Raw genomic sequence first — 9,775 nt, forward strand, 5'->3', positions numbered from 1 at the left:
CCTGTGTCCTTGTATCTGCCATCCTGCTCATGCACATGTCAAGAGGCCAAGTCTCCATGCCTGCTGTTTCTGGGCTTGGGATCGCCAACTCTGGTTGGCCGTTTTGCTGGAGAATTCATCACAGCAGTTCCTGCCTCCAATCTCCCTGTCCTACTCTCCTGCCATCCATCGACCAACATGTTCGTTCGTGCAGTTCCCCACCTTCTCATGCCACTCAGAAAGGAAACAGGCTCTTAATTATCTGATTAGATGATGCTTCACTGTCTGTCAAACAGCCTTTTAATCCCATCTCCAATATTTCTATTACTAATAAATGATGCAAAATGAAAGAAGCCCATTTTTATTAATGCCCCTGTGCTTCTCTCCAGTTTTGCTTATAGCGGTGTCCAGAAGATTAATGTTTAATTCCTGAAAACTCCAGGATGATCCTGGAGGGTTGGTCATCCTAGGCTTGACCTGAAGAACTAGGTGGTAGGTTCCTGCCAATCAGGCAATGCTATTTCTTTTTTACCTTGCCATGTCATTGGTGCTGGGAGCAAAACTAAAACAGAAGTGGCCGAACACTCTTACCTTCCTGTTCTGTGCCCTTTAAATGTCCTGCCTCAGCTGTCTGCAGCCCTGAACACCAGTATCCTGGGCATGGGCTGGAAGCTCCAGCAGAACCCCACACTGTGAAGTTATGGGCAAGTCATCCCTGCTGTGTAATAATGAAGCAGCTTCCCCACCCCATTCACCTGCTCTGTACAGAGTGACCAGTCACAGGCAGGACTGATTTCCACCCAACTTTGAGGTCTATTAAACCTTGTTTGTGCCCATTGTTGGTGCAGAATGGACGACAAAATTAGCTCCCGTTTGACAACAAATAATCCCCATTCAGTGGCCTCAATGCATCTATTAGTGAGGACAAGTTCCACAGTCGGGGTTGGGGGTAGGTGGGGAGATTTAACCCCCAGTGAGTTCCTGTGCTTTCACCTTTGGGACTCGAATTCAAACCCAACTCTGTCTGGTCGGATAGAAGTCAAGTCTGTCTGCTGTGTGCAAATATCATTCAGGAAACACTGCTCATGGTCGTCTTTATCTAGGAACCAAGTGGACATGAACCCACACAGTACAACATTAATCCTAATTCAGACAGCAAGTGTGAGATATAGAGATAAATACCACTTATAAGTTGTCATAAATGGGATTGTAATCAGTACACTTGAAGTTTTTCCTTCACTTTTGATAATGCCTGTTTTAACACCGGATGAAGTATCTAATTTAAAAACCCAGCTGCCTGCTGGCTGCTGAATTCTGGTTTTATTCGCTGACACGTAGAGAGTTTGTTACCAAGAGAAAGAGAAAGAGAAAGAGAAAGAGAGAGAAAGAATTAAATGTTAAGGAATTGTTACCTCATTGGAAATCGTAACTCCTCATTAAAGACTGATGTTAGATAGTAGATTGATGGTATGGACACACTAATTGCCTGTGATATTCTCTAACTGCCGGTAAACTGCCTTCCCTCCTCCTCTGTGCATTGCGGTCTGTCACTTGCAGTTTCTCTTCCTGTTCTGACATTTGTACACTTGTCGTGAAGTAAAATGTTGCCAGACTGAGGCTAAACCAAAACAGAGCTTATCAGTGTCAGTTTCGTCCTCCTCACCAAGACTGCCCTATTGCCTTCATGTTTTACCCCATCCCTCTCCTAAGATGACCAAATAGGACTCACCTTTGACTCCCATCTCTGCCTAACCCCTTATTTTTCTAGCTCCCTCTGCATGTTTGAACATCTCCCCTGTACCAACGCTTCCAACTCTTCTTCAAGGTCCTCCCTATTTATTGTTCCCCGAGTGTCTTCCTCTGTAAGCCTCTTTCCCACCCTTAGTGTCTGCTCTGTGAGTTCTAATCCACAGCGATTTTAATCTCCACTTGAAATTATCCTCTTCCATCTCTGCTTCCTTGCCCTCTGTCTCCTTCAGCCTCACTGATTCCCTATTCACAAATACTTGTCCACCCTCTTGACCTTCTCATCTCATGGTGCCTCATGACTTCCGTGGTCTCCACTAATAGGGTTCTATTGCACACTGCATTGTGGGACAATTACATTCTCGGGAATGGTTCACGGAGAAGGGAAACTTGATGATCCTAAGATAGGTATCTTTGGATCATGAGGGGGGAGATGTTGGCCAGGGGCTGTAAGAAACACAGAATCAGTTACAAACTGCTGGGATTGTTTGACCAGTAGTAACCCGGAACTCGGACACTGGCCTGTGCTGGTAAAAACCAGTTTGAACTAATTACTTTATGAGACAAGAAAAAGGATCGATCACAGGAAAAGGGCTTTATTTGGACACGGTGTGATACCGGGGTCTTTGGGCCTGGGCCAATTAAGAGAAGATGTGAACGAGATGAGCAGGCTTAAACCAACCGGAAAGAGACAGCTCAGATTTGGAGAGATAAGAGTGAGGATAAGAATGGAGCTTTTTGGGCACAGAGCCAGTGAAAACTCCAGAGATCAACCATCGTGGAAGTGGAAGACCCTGCATGAGTGACATGGCGATGACGTAGAAGAGAGAGAGAGAACGGAACGCCTGGCCAGCATTAACTCTCCCTTTTTCGAGTAATATCCTTAAGTATTCTGTGACTAGGTCAGGGAAAGGTCAGAGGAACCTAGTGGGTGTGCTTATGAATTCTAGCTAGTTTTGTTATTAACTGGATAACTCAGTGGGAGTTGTATGCTTTTATCTAAGTGTATAAGCCTTATTCTTACATTGTACAACAACGTGAATAAAGTAAAGTGATAGTTAAAGAAAGGACTGAGTTCCTCCTCTTTGTACTAAGCCAGTAACTGTAGCTGTGGATTAAGCTGGAGGGTGGCACTCTTGAAGCCTGATATCCCAAACACTCAGCCTGAGCCTGAATTAAGAGGACTTCTGTCCCACGTGATAGCCAGGATCAACTGTGTGCAGGGAATAAAGGGGACAAGGGGGAGTTGACTCCGCGCCACGGTTTACAATTTCCTCACCACTATGACTCTATGAATCTATGACCTTTATCCTACACATCATTACTGCCTGCCCTAAACCCTCCACTCTCACCTTTCACCTCTGGAGACAAAGGAACTATGATGTTGTTGCTATAACAGAGACTTGGTTGAGGGAAGGACAGGATTGGAAGCTAAATGTTCCGGGATTTAGAAGCTTCAGGCGGGATAGAGGGCGATGTAAAAGGGGTGGGGGAGTTGCATTACTGGTTAAGGAGAATATCACAGCTGTACTGAGGGAGGACACCTCTGAGAGGTCATGCAGCGAGGCAATATGGGTGGAGCTCAGGAATAGGAAGGGTGCAGTCACGATGTTGGGGGTTTGCTACAGGCCTCCCAACAGCCAGCGGGAGGTAGAGGAGCAGATATATAGACAGATTCTGGAAAGATGTAAAGGTAACAGGGTTGTAGTGGTGGGTGATTTTAACTTCCCCTATATTGACTGGGACTCACTTAGTGCCAGGGGCTTGGATGGGACAGAATTTGTAAGGAGCATCCAGGAGGGCTTCTTGAAACAATATGTAGATAGTCCAACTAGGGATGGGGCCATTCTGGACCTGGTATTGGGGAATGAGCCCGGCCAGGTGGTCGAAGTTTCAGTAGGGGAGCATTTCGGGAACAGTGACCATAATTCCGTAAGTTTTAAGGTACTTGTGGATAAGGATAAGAGTAGTCCTCGGGTGAAGGTGCTAAATTGGGGGAAGGCTAATTATAACAATATTAGGCAGGAACTGGAGAATTTAGATTGGGGGCAGCTGTTTGAGGATAAATCAACATCTGACATGTGGGAGTCTTTTGAACGTCAGTTAAGTAGAATCCAGGACCAGCATGTTCCTGTGAGGAAGAATGATAAGTTTGGCAAGTTTCGGGAACCTTGGATAATGCGGGATATTGTCAGCCTAGTCAAAAAGAAAAAGGAAGCATTCATAAGGGCTGGAAGGCTGGGAACAGCCGAAGCCCTTGAGGAATATAAAGACAGTAGTAAGGAACTTAAGCAAAGAGTCAGGAGGGCTAAAAGGGGTCATGAAAAGTCATTGGCAAACAGGATTAAGGATAATCCCAAGGCTTTTTATACGTATATAAAGAGCAAGAGGGTAACCAGGGAAAGGGTTGGCCTACTCAAGGACAGAGGAGGGAATCTATGTGTGGAGCCAGAGGAAATGGGCGAGGTACTAAATGAGTACTTAGCATCAGTATTCACCAAAGAGAAGGACTTGGTGGATGATGAGTCTAGGGAAGGGAGTGCAGATAGTCTCAGTCATCTCATTATCAAAAAGGAGGAGGTGTTGGGTGTCTTGCAAAGCATTAAGGTAGATGTCCCCAGGGCCTGATGGGATCTACCCCAGAATACTGAGGGAGGCAAGGGAAGAAATTGCTGGGGCCTTGACAGAAATCTTTGCATCGTCATTGGCTACAGATGAGGTCCCAGAAGACTGGAGAATAGCCAATGTTGTTCCTTTGTTTAAGAAGGGTGGCAAGGATAATCCAGGAAATTATAGGCCGGTGAGCCTTACGTCAGTGGTAGGGAATTTATTAGAGAGGATTCTTTGGGACAGGACTTACTCCCATTTGGAAACAAATGAACTTATAAGCGAGAGGCAGCATGGTTTTGTGACAGGGAGGTCGTGTCTCACTGACTTGATTGAGTTTTTTGAGGAAGTGACGAAGATGATTGATGAAGGAAGGGCAGTGGATGTTGTCTATATGGACTTCAGTAAAGCCTTTGACAAGGTCCCTCATGGCAGACTGGTACAAACGGTGAAGTCACACGGGATCGGAGGTGAGCTGGCAAGATGGATACAGAACTGGCTAGGTAATAGAAGACAGAGGGTAGCAGTGGAAGGGCGCTTTTCTGAATGGAGGGATGTGACTAGTGGTGTTCCGCAGGGATCAGTGCTGGGACCCTTGCTGTTTGTAGTATATATAAATGATTTGGAGGAAAATGTAGCTGCTCTGATTAGTAAGTTTGCGGACGACACAAAGGTTGGTGGAATTGCGGATAGTGATGAGGATTGTCAGAGGATACAGCAGGATATAGATCGGTTGGAGACTTGGGCGGAGAAATGGCAGATGGAGTTTAATTCGGACAAATATGAGGTAATGTATTTTGGAAGATCTAATGCAGGTGGGAGGTATACAGTAAATGGCAGAACCCTTAGGAGTATTGACAGGCAGAGAGATCTGGGCGTACAGGTCCACAGGTCACTGAAAGTGGCAACGCAGGTGGATAAGGTAGTCAAGAAGGCATACAGCATGCTTGCCTTCATCGGTCGGGGCATAGAGTATAAAAATTGGCAAGTCATGCTGCAGTTGTACAGAACTTTAGTTAGGCCACACTTAGAATATTGCGTGCAATTCTGGTCGGCGCACTACCAGAAGGATGTGGAGGCTTTGGAGAGGGTACAGAAGAGGGTTACCAGGATGTTGCCTGGTCTGGAGGGCATTAGCTATGAGGAGAGGTTGGATAAACTCGGATTGTTTTCACTGGAACGACGGAGGTGGAGGGGCAACATGATAGAGGTTTACAAAGTTATGAGTGGCATGGACAGAGTGGATAGTCAGAAGCTTTTTCCCAGGGTGGAAGAGTCAGTTACTAGGGGACATAGGTTTAAGGTGCAAGGGGCAAAGTTTAGAGGGGATGTGCAAGGCAAGTTCTTTACACAGAGGGTGGTGAGTGCCTGGAACTTGCTGCCAGGGGAGGTGGTGGAAGCAGGTACGATAGCGACGTTTAAGAGGCATCTTGACAAATACATGAATAGGATGGGAATAGAGGGATACGGTCCCAGGAAGTGCAGAAGGATTTAGTTTAGGCAGGCATCAAGATCGGCGCAGGCTTGGAGGGCTGAATGGCCTGTTCCTGTGCTGTACTGTTCTTTGTTCTTTCTTTGTCATTATTGAAACAAAGGAAGCAGATCATCAATATAGCGAGTGTTGCAAGAAGCCATTCTTGTCGGTATTATTTTCACCAGCAGGCTTGCTGTTCTTGTCATTAGCCATCTTTGAGCTTTGACCATCAGGCACCCCAGTGCTCAGGATACCAGGTAACACATGACCCCAGACCTGCAACAATCTTTGACCGTAGAGCTATATAATTTCAGAGCCCAACCCAAATCTACCTATTAACTACCAGGCTTGGATTATCTTTACAACTTCATATTCACCAGTCATTTTTTGGCCTTCAACCCCTCTTGCATCTACCAGGACTTTCCTGTTATATTCCAGACTCTTGACAGACGGACTTTCTTCTGGTCTCTGATCCTCCAAGATCTATCTTTCCATTTCATCTGACAGGCTCCTTCAGGGATTTCGTTCAAGACAATTTTGTCCCTTTTAGCAACCTGCTGCCCACTCCTTTCCCTCATTGTTAATACTTAACTTTTGCTTAACTTCCAATTATTTCCAATGATGTTCCAATATAATTTCAAAATGACAGACAGAATGGAAAAGGAGGAGGAGTAGCCCTGATGGTAAAGGATGACATAAGGACAGTAGTGAGAAAGGATGCTGGCTCAGAAAATCAGGAAGTAGAGTCAGTATAGGTGGAGATTAGGAATAGCAAGAGTCAGAAAACACTGGTGGGAGTAGTTTATAGGCCCCAGATGGACAGAACATTAAGCAAGAAATTGTTGGAGCTTGTGACAAAGGCAATGCAATAATCGTGGGGGAACTTTAATCTTCATCTGAACTGGACAAATCAATTGGCCAAGGTGGTCTGGAAGATGAATTTGTGGAATGCTTTCATGACAATTTCCTGGAAGAATACATAGTGGAACCAATTAGGGATAAAGCTATTTTAGATCTAGTATTGTGTAATGAGGCAGGGTTAATTAGTAATCTCATAATTAAAGATCCACTGGGAAATAGTGATCATAATACAATTGAATTCCATGTTAAGTTTGAAAATGACATACTCGAATCACAAACAAGAATGTTAAACTTAAACAAAGCCAATTACATATGTATGAGGAGAGACCTGGCTGAGGTTGATTGGGTAAGTAGACTAAAAGGTATGGCAGTAAATAAACTCTGGGAAACATTTAAAGAAACAATTCAAAATGTTCAACAAAACTGCATTCCATTGAAAAATAAAAACAAGAAAGATCAATCTGTTGCTTACTCAGGAAGTTAAGGATGGTATTAGGTTAAAAGAAGAGGCCTATCATGTTGCAAAGAATAGTAGCAAGTCTGAGGATTGGGAGTGTTTTAGAAACCAACAAATGGCCACCAAAAGTGGATAAAAGGGGAAAAAATAGGATACAAGAGTAAACTGGCCAGGAATAGAAAAACAGATTGTAAGAGCTTTTACAAGTATATAAAAAGAAATAGAGTAGCGAAAGTAAACGTTGCACACTTGGAAGCAGAGACAGGAGAAATTATTATGGGGAATGAGAAAATGGCAGAGACATTGAACAAGTATTTAGTGACTGTCTGCACAATAGAAGACACAAGTTGCATACCAGAAATAGGGGTAATCTAGGGGCTAAAAAGAGTGAAAAAATTAAGGTAATTAATATCAGTAGAGAAAAACTATTGGGAGAAACTTAAGGGACTAAAATACAACAAATCCCCAGGACCTGAAGGCCTACATCCTAGGGTTCCAAAAGAAATAGCTGCAGAGTTATGGAAGTGCTGCCTATGATTTGCCAAAATTCCTGGATTCTGGAATGTCCCAGCAGATTGGAAGTTAACAAATGTAACACCGCTGTTCAAGAAACGAGGGACAGAGAAAACAGGGAATTACAGGCCAGTTAGCCTGACATCTGTCATCAGGAAAGTGCTGGAATCTATTATTATGGAAGTCTTAACAATGCACTTAGAAAATCATAGTATGATGTCAGGCAAACCCCCCCACCTGCCAAGACTGAGGCACACATTATTTCATCACATGAACATTAAAACTTAAAATTGCAAGCCCCTAAATGGAAAGACATTTGCATAGTAACAGACAGTGTTGGAACAATGGGGACCCAGTCATTGCTTCCCCAATACACAGAAGAAGTGGTCAGACCAGTTTTAGTCACATGACTAGCTGGCTGTTGCAGAAGTTTGAACAGAGAGTTTTAAATTGGAGAAAACAGAATTTGAACTCAGGAAAGCCGTGTGCTCCCGGTTGGAACAGAACCTCCTCTCCAGTCCTGCCTGCCTCCATCTATTTCCCATGGAACTGCATCTCATGAAAACATGTGAATCTCAAAGAGAGAAAAGTCTCCCACAGTGAACACTGGCGCCCGACGAACAGCAAGACTACCTACAATCAAGTGAGCTCAAAGCACAGTAAACAAGAAACTCTTCGGATATTGCCTCAAACCCCTCTCTACTATATTTTCCTCTTCTCTTTTCTGTCCCTATTTGCATGTGTGCATCACGTGTACATGCTGGCGTGGGTGCATCGTATATCCGTAGGCATTAACTGTATTAGAGTTTAAGTTTAAGGTTTAATAAATTTCGCGTTTCCTCTTTAAACCTGAGAAAGTCTGTTTTTGCTCATTTCTTTGCCTTATAATTGGAAAACTGTGAACAAGGATTCACAAAGAGGGAGCTCAAAACACAGTGTGTTTAAGATAAAACTCTGTTACAATAAGACCAAGTGAAGATAGTAATAGACCCCTAGACATCTTTCTCACCTGGTCATAACAATGATCAGATAAAGTCAATATGATTTTACAAAAGGAAAACCGTGTTTGACAAATTTATTACAGTTTTTTGAGGATGTAACTAGTAGGGCAGATACATGGAACCAGTAGATGTAGTATAGCTGGATTTCCAAAAGACATTTGATAAGGTGTCACACAAAAGGTTACTAGGCAAGATAAGGGCCCGTGAAGTTGAGGGTAATATATTAACATGGATAGTGGATTGGTTAATAGACAGGAAGCAAAGAGTAGGCATAAATGGGGCATTTTCAAGTTGGCAGGCTGTAACTGGTGGAGTACCATTAGAATCAGTGCTGGGGCCTCAGCTGTTTACAATCTATATCAATGACTTAGATGAAGAGACAGAGAGTAATGTATCTAAGTCTGCTGATGATACAGAGGTAGGTGGAAATGCAAGCTGTGAGAAGGATACAGAGAGGCTGCAAAGGTTAAGTGAGTGGGCAACGAGGTGGCAGATGGAGTATAATGTGGGGAAGTGTGAGGTTGTTCACTTTGGTAGTAAGAATAGAAGAACAGAATATTTTTTAAAAATTGTGAAACTTACAAATGTTGAAGTTCAGAGACTTGGATGTACTTGTACAAGGAACACAGAAAGTTAGCATACAGGTACAGCAAGGAATTAGGAAGGCAAATGGCATGTTGGCCTGTATTGCAAGGGGGTTGGAGTACAAGAATAAAGAAGTCTTGTTACAATTGTACAGTGATTTTGTGAGACCACACATGGATTCGGCCAGCTCGGTCAGTAGTGGTGCTACCGAGCCACTCTTGGTGATGGACATTGAAGTCCCCCATTCAGAGTACATTCTGTGCCCTTGCCACCCTCAGTGCTTCTTCCAAGTGATGTTCAACATGGAGGAGTACTGAGTCATCCATCAGCTGAGGGGGGGGGGGCGGTAGGTAGGAATCAGCAGGAGGTTTCCTTGCCCATGTTTGACCTGATGCCATGAGACTTCATGGGATCCGGAGTTGATATTGAGGACTCCCAGGGCAACTCCCTTCTGACTGTATACCACTGTGCCACCACCTCTGCTGGGTCAGTCATGCCGGTGGGACAGGACATACCTGGGGATGGTGATGTCTGGGACATTGTCTGTAAGGT

At 44.1% G+C, this 9,775-nt stretch overlaps 1 protein-coding gene across 2 annotated transcripts in view; it reads right to left on the minus strand.

Annotated features, from left to right (window-relative positions):
- Positions 1 to 1,544, minus strand: part of LOC137383769 (DENN domain-containing protein 2D-like) — a 169,697-nt gene extending 168,153 nt beyond the window's left edge. The window contains exon 1 of one of the 2 annotated variants that reach the window (XM_068056942.1): positions 1,392 to 1,544. The gene's annotated coding sequence lies outside the window, so the exon portion shown is untranslated. The remainder of the gene's footprint in view (positions 1 to 1,391) is intronic. The other variant, XM_068056939.1, reaches the window with a different exon arrangement.
- Positions 1,545 to 9,775: the final 8,231 nt, after the last annotated feature.

This window comes from Heterodontus francisci, chromosome 25 (assembly GCF_036365525.1).
Source record: "Heterodontus francisci isolate sHetFra1 chromosome 25, sHetFra1.hap1, whole genome shotgun sequence".
In the NCBI taxonomy this organism is placed as follows: Eukaryota; Metazoa; Chordata; class Chondrichthyes; order Heterodontiformes; family Heterodontidae; genus Heterodontus; species Heterodontus francisci.